This window comes from Entelurus aequoreus, linkage group LG03 (genome assembly GCF_033978785.1).
Source record: "Entelurus aequoreus isolate RoL-2023_Sb linkage group LG03, RoL_Eaeq_v1.1, whole genome shotgun sequence".
NCBI classification, from domain to species: Eukaryota; Metazoa; Chordata; class Actinopteri; order Syngnathiformes; family Syngnathidae; genus Entelurus; species Entelurus aequoreus.
Genome location: NC_084733.1, coordinates 71637478 through 71649354, shown reverse-complemented (window position 1 = coordinate 71649354; position 11877 = coordinate 71637478). Strand labels below are relative to the sequence as shown.

Here is an 11877-nt window from a genome sequence, read left to right as displayed (position 1 = left end):
TGCTAACGTTCACAAACTCTGAATAATTCCCTGGACACAGGAGGGTTTTGAGGGCACAATGATTTCAAAGAGTAGTAGATAGTACAGTAGAGTTTTTGCTTGAGTTGAGTTACTGTGTACTATTGGTTTTGTTTTGATCAAACAAAGGTAAGGAAGACTTGGACTATGGGTTGTTTGTTTTCCCGAGATGCAAGTAAAGCTGGATCGGACGTGGCTTGGAGGTGAGTACATACAGTATTTATTTTAAACACTAACAAACAACAAAAAAGGAAGCAAACAAAAGGCGCGCACAAAGGCGGAGGACAAATTTGACTAATGAAACAAAAGACTAGCACAAAGGCAATTGACTACTGTATGATCATGAAACAAAAACACTTACTGTGGCAGGGCATGAAGCATGAACTATAGTAAACAGGAATCTCATGGGTAGCAGAGGTATGATAGATGGATATTGTCACCAGGACGATCAACAGAAACAGACAGGCTTAAAGGCCTACTGAAACCCACTACTACCAACCACGCAGTCTGATAGTTTATATATCAATGATGAAATTTCAACATTGCAACACATGCCAATACGGCAGAGTTAACTTATAAAGTGCAATTTTAAATTTCCCGGGAAACTTCCGGCTGAAAACGTCTATGTATGATGACGTTTGCGCGTGACGTCACGGGTCGAAGCAGACATTTTGGAATAGCACGGTGGCCAGCTTAAGTCGTCTGTTTTCACCACATAATTCCACAGTGTTCTGGACATCTGTGTTGGTGAATCGTTTGCAATTTGTTCAATTAACAATGGAGACTGCAAAGAAGAAAGCTGTAGGTGGGATCGGTGTATTAGCGCAGTGTTTTTCAACCACTGTGCCGTGGCACACTAGTGTGCCGTGAGATACAGTCTGGTGTGCCGTGGGAGATTATCTAATTTCACCTATTTGGGTTAAAAATATTTTTTGCAAACCAGTAATTATAGTCTGCAAATGATGTGTTGTTGTTGAGTGTCGGTGTTGTCTAGAACTCAGCAGAGTAACCGTGTAATACTCTTCCATATCAGTAGGTGGCAGCCAGTAGCTAATTGCTTTGTAAATGTCGGAAACAGCGGGAGGCAGTGTGCAGGTAAAAAGGTGTCTTATGCTTAAACCAAAAATAAACAAAAGTTTGTGCCCTTAAGAAAAGGCATTGAAGCTTAGGTAAGGCTATGCAGAACGAAACTAAAACTGAACTGGCTACAAAGTAAACAAAAACAGAATGCTGGACGACAGCAAAGACTTACTGTGGAGCAAAGACGGCGTCCACAATGTACATCCAAACATGACATGACAATCAACAATGTCCCCACAAAGAAGGATAATAACAACTGAAATATTCTTGATTGCTAAAACAAAGTAGATGCAGGAAATATCACTCAAAGAAAGACATGAAACTGCTACAGGAGAATACCAAAAAAAGACAAAAAGCCACCAAAATAAGAGCGCGAGACAAGAACTAAAACACTACACACAGGAAAACTGCAAAAAACTCCAAATAAGTCACGGCGTGGTGTGACAGGTCGTGACAGTACACCTACTTTGAGACAAGAGCTATATTAACGCGTGGTTGGTTATGGTTTAAAGTCATATCCAACAATTGCGATAACGACTTTTTACTGTCAACAGAGTTTATGATTTCTGCTGGTGGTGTGCCTCAGGATTTTTTTAATGCAAAAAATGTGCCTTGGCTCGAAAAAGGTTGAAAAACACTGTATTAGCGGATGGCTGCAGCAACACAACCAGGAGGACTTTGAGTTGGTTAGCAGACGCGCTACCGTGAGTACAGCTTTGGCTTCCAAACATTTGATCGCTTGCCCGTACGTGCGTGTCGCTATGTGCATGTCACGTACGTAACTTTGGGGAAATATATGTTTCTTGCCGACTGATGGCGGCCGGGGTGTCGTCGAAAGCTACAACGCCGTCCGCCGCCACGCCGCCGTCCTCACCCGTCTGGGTTGACTTCCTCCGTCTCCGGGCCGCCGACCGCACTGATCATCGTGGTGAAGTCCTTTGTCGCGCCGTCGATCGCTGGAACGCAGGTGAGCACGGGTGTTGATGAGCAGATGAGGGCTGGCGTAGGTGGAGAGCTAAAGTTTTTAGCATAGCTCGTCGAGGTCCCGTAGCTAAGTTAGCTTCAATGGCGTCGTTAGCAACAGCATTGCTAGGCTTCGCCAGGCGGTACAGCATTAACCATGTGGTTACAGGTCCAGGGTTTGGTAGTATTGTTGATCTTCTGTCTATCCTTCCAGTCAGGGGCTTATTTCTTCTGTTTCTATCTGTAGTTAAGCACGATGCTATCACGTTAGCTCCCTAGCTAAAGTGCTTCGCCGAACTATTGTCGTGGAGATAAAAGTCACTGTGAATGTCCATTTCGCATTCTCGACTGTCATTTTCAAGAGGATATAGTATCCGAGGTGGTTTAAAATACAAATCCGTGATCCACAATAGAAAAAGGAGAGAGTGTGGAATCCAATGAGCCCTTGTACCTAAGTTACGGTCAGAGCGAAAAAAGATACGTCCTGCACTGCACTCTTGTCCTTCACTCTCACTTTCCTCATCCACAAATCTTTCATCCTGGCTAAAATTAATGGGGTAATCGTCGCTTTCTCGGTCCGAATCGCTCTCGCTGCTGGTGTAAACAATGTGCAAATGTGAGGAGCCTTTCAACCTGTGACGTCACGCTACTTCTGGTACAGGCAAGGCTTTTTTATCAGCGACCAAAAGTTGCGAACTTTATCGTCGATTTTCTCTACTAAATCCTTTCAGCAAAAATATGGCAATATCGCGAAATGATCAAGTATGACACATAGAATGGACCTGCTATCCCCGTTTAAATAAGAAAATTTCATTTCGGTAGGCCTTTAAATAGCAGTGACATGATTAGTGACAGGTGCGTGAGTGCAAAGCGTGAGACAGGTGTGTGACATGAGGACAGGTGAAAACTAATGGGTAGTCATGGAAACAAAAAAAAATGGAGCGTAAAAAGAAACTAAAGAGTCTAATAACTAAACAAAACAAAACATGACTAAAACAAGACATGATCACACAGACATGACAATATTGTTACACTGTCAGTAGCACTGGCGGCATCGGCCGAACTCACTCGTGGAAGATTGGAATCGGCAGCATAAAACCCTGATTAGAACATCTATTTATCATATGCACTCAATACTATCCACATTCTTGTCCACACACCTTTAAACCATGCAAGACCAACAAGATGGAAAGCTAAATTAATACATGCACAATTTAAAAAAAAAAACCCACAAAATCCTTGGGGGACTAATTTAATGCTTTGTTTGTCTCTCGTTTATTTTGCTCTCCTTTGGTGACCTATTTTTCCTTTGACCACTGGGGCTTTATAAACAGTAAGACAAATCAATAAGATAATGGCTGACATGACAATTTTTACTGCCCAGAACTGAACTTTACTTTGCATGTTCTTATCACAAATCACACTTCCATAGTCGAGCAGACACAACCAACTTATAAAGTTTATGTGCAATAAGTAGGACCGCATCCCAAACACGCGGCGTGGCGAAGTTGGTAGAGTGGCCGTGCCAGCAATCGGAGGGTTGCTGGTTACTGGGGTTCAATCCCCACCTTCTACCATCCTTGTCACGTCCATTGTGTCCTTGGGCAAGACACTTCACCCTTGCTCCTGATGGGTGCTGGTTAGCGCCTTGCATGGCAGCTCCCGCCATCAGTGTGTGAATGTGTGTGTGAATGGGTGAATGTGGAAATACTGTCAAAGCGCTTTGAGTACCTTGAAGGTAGAAAAGTGCTATACAAGTATAACCCATTTATCATTTATCTATTTATGGCTGGATCCTCTGCACCAATGTGAGACCAGATAGTCGCGACACTCATTAAATCCATGAACTAAAAAATATGCTCATGATCAGTCCATATGTGAACTGTACAGTGAAATTCAGGAGGAGCCATCATCTGCTATGATGGACTCTGGAGAGGTAAGCGTTTACAGAAGCCACCATTGAAACACTCGCCCTACACACAGTCCTTGGCATTGGACTGAGACACAAGAATGATTACATCTCTGCAAATCAGCAGGACATCAAAAGTGAACATTTCAATTTCATCCGACTTGACCGTGGGAGATAAAGGAAAAGGTTTAGTACCGGTAAGTTAAATTTGTGGCAGCTATTTCAGAAGGTCGGGGCAAAAGTTGCAATGTTTTGAGGCTTATGTTTTGTCAATAACATTAACTCAGCTTGTGATATTTATAAATTTGTTATCAATGTTTTTAAAGGGGTCATACATATTATGATTTTGTCCTACTTTTAAACACGTCCTCACGGTCTACATAACATCTAATGGTGGGTTCTTTTGGTCAAAATGTTTTACAGACCATCTTTAAGCTGCTTTCTGACCGTCTTAGCAGAGAAAATGAATTAACATTATAAGTGTGGGCCGAAGAAAAGGCCAACTAAAATAAATACAAACAGTGGGGTGCGGGGACCCCTAGAGGTAGTTGTAGTGTGTCCCCAGCTAAATGAGTTAATAGTAATGGACCCTTATTGGATCCATTTGTACACTCTCAGTTACATTAACATTGATATTATACATGTAGGCCCATAGACAGACATAAATGTGTATATATATATATATATATATATATATATATATATATATATATATATATATATATATATATATATATATATATATACACACACACACACACACAGTACAGGCTAAAAGTTTGGACACACCTTCTCATTCAATGTGTTTTCTTTATTTTCATGACTATTTACATTGTAGATTGTCATTGAAGGCATCAAAACTATGAATGAACACATGTGTAGTTATGTGCTTAACAAAAAAAGGTGAAATAACTGAAAACATGTTTTATATTCTAGTTCCTTCAAAATAGCCACCCTTTGCTCTGATTACTGTTTTGCACACTCTTGGCATTCTCTCGATGAGCTTCAAGAGGTAGTCACCTGCATTGGTTTTCACTTCACAGGTGTGCTTGAAGCTCATCAAGAGAATGCCAAGAGTGTGCAAAACAGTAATCAGAGCAAAGGGCGGCTATTTTGAAGAACCTAGAATACAAAACATAGTTTCAGTTATTTCACCTTTTTTTGTCAAGTACATAACTCCACATGTGTTCATCCATAGTTTTGATGCCTTCAATGACAATCTACAATGTAAATAGTCATGAAAATAAAGAAAACACATTGAATGAGAAGGTGTGTCCAAACTTTTAGCCTGTACTGTGTATGTATATATATATATATATATATATATATATATATATATATATATATATATATATATATATATATATATATATATATATATATATATATATATATATATATATATATATATATATATATATATATATATATATCAGTGGCGTGCGGTGACGTTCATGTCAGGTGAGGCACTGACTTTATCACAGTCAGATTTACAAACATATGAACCCTAAAGAGTATATTATTCACAATTTGATTGGCAGCAGTTAACGGGTTATGTTTAAAAGCTCATACCAGCATTCTTCCCTGCTTGGCACTCAGCATCAAGGGTTGGAATTGGGGGTTAAATCACCAAAAATTATTCCCAGGCACCTCACCTCCCAGGGGGTGAACAAGGGGATGGGTCAAATGCAGAGTACAAATTTCACCACACCTAGTGTGTGTGTGACAATCATTGGTACTTTAACCTAACTTTAACTTTACACTTACAAACTGTAGCACACAATAAAGCACATTTAATTAAAAAAACGTTATTATGGTCTTACTTTTACTTATAAATGCGGGAGCGTTGTGAATGAATGAAATATGAAATCCGCGCTGCATTCTGCAGGTGTACCTAATGTTGTGTCCCTGTTCACGGCCCCTCCGGCGCGCCGCGCGAGCATTGTTGTTTTTGCACTTTTTGGCTTCTTGTTAAATTACTTTTTTTGGGTGGATTCGGTCTTGCACGTGGAGGGTTTGGGTGTGGGCTTTGGTTGGTGTGGCGCTCCCGTCGGGCGATGCATTCTGCGGCGGGAGTGTTAACCGGCACCAGGAGGCGGGGTTATGAGACGAGCCTCACACAGTGTGTCTTGGCAGCAGTTTTATGATCGCTCAGCACTAAAAATACGTTACACACATGCAGTTGTTGACAAAATACACTGTACATTATATACCTCAGCTAACTAAACTATGGAAATGTATAATATAATTCATATAGCAATACGGTCTCACTGCACAGCAGGCCAGCAGTTAGCCGAGTCATTGCGCACAATCCATGTTGAGGGCGAGGCACAACGCAGTGACGTGCCTCAACTGGCTGCTGATCACCACACCGTCTCTTCTCAGTATTTGAATGGCAAATGTGAAAATAAAAATAAAAATAATCTAAAACTGGTGAAGTTAAATGGAAAATAACTTTAGTATAATCACTGGATACATATAACAATTTAATGTTTTTTTTTTCCTTTTACTTTTTTTTTCTTTCCATGATTGCAGGTGAGGCCGTGCCTCCCCTGCCTCTAGTGACTGCACGCCACTGATATATATATCCTTGTCACACTAAAACAGGGCCTAAGCACTAATGTTTTCCAATAGGTAGGGGTGACCCTGGGGTTAAGTGTTCCCCGTGCAGGTAATGGACAGGTTGGGGTAACCCAGGGGTCGGCAACCTTTACCACTCAAAGAGCCATTTTGGCAAGTTTCACAAATTAAAGAAAGTAATGGGAGCCACAAAAATTTTTTTTAAATGAAAAACACCGCATACAAAGCTTAAATGCTTTGTGCTATGTTAACCAGGGGCCTCCGACACACGCACCTTAATGTGGATATTTGATGTTAGTTCAGCCCGCAAGTTTTGAATGAATGGCGCTTGATAGCATCATACTTGCCAACCCTCTCATTTTTCCCGGGAGACTCCCGAATATCAGAGCGTGATGACACTGCATTTGGCGCCCTCTACAGTCTGCCCTAACAGTGCACCTGTTCGACCACACGTGGAATGCAGTTTCAGCTTGCTCATGTAAGTGACAGCAAGGCGTACTAACTCAGCAGCCACACATCTTACACTGACGGTACCAATACCCAGAATCCCATGCAGCCCTAACTCTTCCGCTCAACCAACGCACGGAGAGGGGGGGGTTGATGTGTGGGGGGATTTGGTGGTAGCGGGGGTGTATAATGTAGACCGGAAGAGTTAGGGCTGCATGGGATTCTGGGTAATGGTTGTGTTGTGTTTATGTTGTGTTACGGTGGGATGTTCTCCAGAAATGTGTTTTTCATTCTTTTTTGGTGTGGGTTCACAGTGTGGCGCATATTTGTAACGTAACAATGTTAAAGTTGTTTGATATGGCTACCGTCAGTGTAAGCTGTGTGGCTGATGAGTAAGTATGCTTTGCTGTCTCCTACGTGTGCAAGTAATAACAACATGCAACATGCGGCTGGACTGGCATGCTGCATGTAAATGCTATAGATGACAATTACTGCAGTGCAATTAGGGCACGCCCTTTATTTAGTAATTAGAGTGTAAATAGGATTATATTTGCCCTGGGAGTAATCTATGAGAGACACTGAGATCCATAAATCTCCTGGGAAAATCGGGGGGGTCGGCATGTATGTAGCTGAGCCGCATCAGAGTGGTCAAGGAGCCGCATGCGGCTCCGGAGCCGCGGGTTGCCGACCCCTGGGGTAACCGTTGCTACAGAGCACCATCGGAACTTAGCAGTATAACAGCTTCATCAGTTATAACATCGGTGTTGAAAGACCACAACCTGAACAACAACAAACAGTTAATTAATACAGATTATTGAAACAGAAATTTCAACTCTCACCAGACTTTAGGTTTCTGTCCCAATCCCGCAACACGTTGGACGTCTTGTGTAACGCTATGATTTTAGAGGTGGAAACTCATTCCAGATAGTCCTTCACGGTGATAACCACCGACCTATGAGCGATCCTGCTTCTGACGCCAAATTATTGAAAGATAATTTTAAAAAAGAGATAAAAGGACACAATGATCTTCTGTCAATTTTATTCTGCCAAAGGGGCCAGTCGACAGGTCTTGTAGCTGTCTGGTGCGAGTGTCCCCGCCGCAGAGCAAAACAGAGGCAGAGTTATGAGAATTATCAGGCAGGAAAAACAGGTGCAAGGGCACGTGAGGCCACTCGGAGCCCAGAGACAAAGAGCTTTGTTTTGGACTCTAGCCTTGACTTGAGCTGTAAACCATAGTGTAGCAGTTACTTCTGCATTACACTCATTGCAATACAAGTGTGTACAAAAGCTTAAGTACATATGTTAGTGCATAAATTAATACCTATGCCCCAGCAGTCATCAGGTACCCCTGCAGGTAAAATTCCCCCCAAAATAGACACAGCAGTCATTTAAAGTACCATAATGGGAAAAAAATGCTAAATGCTATTTATATACTGTATTGTGTTTCATTTTATCTGTTAAATGTGAAAATATCATCTAAACCAGGGGTTCTTAACCTTTTCGACATGGGCCCAACTTTACCACTACAGAGGGGCCGGGGCCCCACTTGAATATTTACACTGAATTAGTAAGCTTCCTCTTGATTTTAATCGTATTAAATAATTATATCTAACCTTTTTCAAACGTTGTCAAATAATATGAAACTGTTTTAATCACAAAGATGATTATTTTTGTGACTGATTGATTGATTGATTGATTGATTGAAACTTTTATTAGTAGATTGCACAGTGCAGTACATATTCCGTACAATTGACCACTAAATGGTAACACCCGAATAAGTTTTTCAACTTGTTTAAGTCGGGGTCCACTTAAATTGATTCATGATACAGATATATACTATCATCATAATACAGTCATCACACAAGATAATCATCAGAGTATATACATAGAATTATTTACATTATTTACAATCCGGGGTGTGGGGGGAGGGGGGGTTAGGTTTGGTTGATATCAACACTTCAGTCATCAACAATTGCATCATCAGAGAAATGGACATTGGAACAGTGTAGGACTGACTTGGTTATGTACAGCACGTAGTGGACATAGTGAGAGAGAGATCAGAAAGCATAAGAATAAGTATCTACATTTGATTATTTACATTTGATTATTTACAAACCGGGGAGGTAGGATGTGGAAGGGAGGGTGTTAGTTTAGGGTTGAAGTTGCTTTACTATAGGCTTAGGTCAGACTGATTAGAAAAATAGGTACTAACCAAATACACGGCATAAGGGACAAATAAATTAATGACAAAAAAATATTTTGTGCTAAAATAAATAAAATAAATTATTAATGAATAGGTTTCTTAACTAAACACTCAGTAAAATTTAACTGCAGATAAAAATACAGCTTCACCACTTAAGTCATATTTTTTGCGCTTAAGAAACTTCTCTATGACATTAGTTCCAGACTTCTGTTTGTTTGATATTGTCATTACTGCCACACGTGGTGGAGCAGTGTATTACAACTGAGTACCGCTGCAGCCCATACAGACCACAGCGAGGAAACAGCTCTTTAGAGGGCGCTTTCTTCCCAACAATGGGCCCCCACTGGTCTAAACATCTACAAAGTGCCACAATTTCCAACGGCCATTTTGAATATTCCACAGTGACTTCGGCTATTTCCATGTGTTTGGGGGGACGTGGGGATGTAGCTCAGTGGTAGAGCGCATGCTTCGCATGTATGAGGTCCCGGGTTCAATCCCCGGCATCTCCATTTATTTACATTGCACATTGTAATATACTTGCCTGGAAATTAAGTTAACGTGTTCAGAAAGTACTTATACACTCATTGATATATTTTACCATGAATTGATTAACGTGGACCCCGATTTAAACAAGTTGAAAAATGTATTCGGGTGTTACCATTTAGTGGTCAATTGTATGGAAGATGTACTGTACTGTGCAATCTACTAATAAAAGTCTCAATCAATCAATCAATGGGATCTGATGACATCACGGGGAGGGGAATTCCTCTGCATTCTGCCAATAGTCAGCAGATCAATGTGACTGGAAATACGCAAAAATGTGAAATAAATGTGCTGTTTTTATGCGTTCTAAATCGTAAAAAAAAAAACGTGAGCATAAGTCAGCTAACAATGGAGTCAGCAGGGGCTCCTTTATTCCGCCCACAAAGCCCTCTAAATAAACATCCAAAAACTGCCAACAACACTCCATTTACATGTCGTGACGTTAATATTAACCGAGCCATATTGTTATTATAATCGCTAACGCAGACGATCTGTTATTACCAGCACATTGATCACACAGAGCTAACTAGCTTATGGTAAATGGGTTATACTTGTATAGCACTTTTCTACCTTCAAGATACTCGAAGCGCGTTGACACTATTTCCACATTCACCCATTCACACACACTGATGGCGGGAGCTGCCATGCAAGGCCATAACCACGACCCATCAGGAGCAAGGGTGACGTGTCTTGCTCAAGGACACAACGGACGAGGTTGGTAGCAGGTGGGGATCGTGAATATTGAACGGCACGGCCCCCCAAATACGCCGCGCCGTCCCCAGCTTATGCTGCTATATTGACATATTGAGCTGCTGCATGGCCTCTTAATTGCTAAAAATTCATTCTAGATTATAAATCATGCCTCTCACCTGGATAGTAGAACAATGTGGCCATAAACAGAGGAGTTGGTAAGCAAAGTATGCTGTAAGTAATAAGTTTGTTGTTGTTGAAGGGGACCGTGGTTCCCCCGATGCACGTCACAGATCACGTGACTGTGCATGTTCAATATCCCACAAAATGGCTCAGGGATCTCTGTGACTTCTATATTATTTTGATCATATCTATTTACTCGCAAACTTTGTAAGTCTTTCGGTGTGATAAATCAGAGGTATTTGATAATCGTTTCAATACCAAGTCAACATATTTTCCCTTATACTGGTATGTGACACATGCTAACCGTTAGCATTAAAGTGCTAGCTTTTTGAGCTAATTTTGCAACCGTTTAACCTAGAGTCATATAACTTGGTATGTGACAGCTGTTAACTGTTAGTGTGCCTACGTTAGCATGCTAGCAAGCTAACTTAATCATCTAATTTTACACTTTTTTTCTCTATTTCCGCAGCCATCTTACCGCCGTGTTACTTGAAATGTGAGACATGCTAACTGATAGCATGCCGTGGTTAGCACAAATGCTAATTGTTAGCATTTTAATGTAAGCATGCTAACGTTATAGGCTAGCTCTGTAGCTCTTTTTGTACAGTTACACCTAAAACTCACAGATTCAGACACTCGGCACAATCTTAAAAGCAGGGCGGTTTCTGGCGACCCCCGGCCAGAGGTCTAGGGCACAGATAGCAGGTCCATTAAAATTTCCGCGGGAATTTTCTATTTTCCCTTATACTGGTACTTTAAGCTTGTTTCAGCACATTTTAGAGCGCCAACTTTTAGCTACAATATGGCCTGCATCAGCCTGCTGACGTCACCTACTGGAGACTGGTGGCGATTTCCTATTGCGTAGTGTGTATTTTGGTAGCATCTTCATCCCAAATCATGTTATTTTTGTGCAGAATTTGAAGGGATTATCATATATGTCTGCCAGATGCATTGTTGCAGGTTGTAGCAGTACAACAAAAGAAGGGGTCAGCCTGCATGTTTTTCCCAAATGATGGGAATATGAGGAAAGTACGGACTTCTCCTGTCACGGCCCGGGCGCATGACAATGTGCACTCATCAATGAGCCCCGCGGAGCTCACCTCGGGACACGTCCACGGCTGCTCATCTCCTGCACGCGTCACTCCGGCGGCAGCAAGCAGCTGCAATCAATCAGTGAATAACTTCCTGGGCTTCTTAAAGGCCTACTGAAATGATTTTTTTTATTTAAACGGGAATAGCAGATCCATTCTATGTGTCATAC

At 41.3% G+C, this 11877-nt stretch overlaps 1 non-coding gene across 1 annotated transcript; it reads left to right on the top strand.

Moving 5' to 3' along the window:
- The first annotated feature begins 9637 nt into the window (after window positions 1-9637).
- Window positions 9638-9709, top strand: trnaa-cgc (transfer RNA alanine (anticodon CGC)). The gene has a single exon. It is a non-coding gene; the product is annotated as a tRNA-Ala (tRNA).
- The last annotated feature ends 2168 nt before the right edge of the window (window positions 9710-11877 follow it).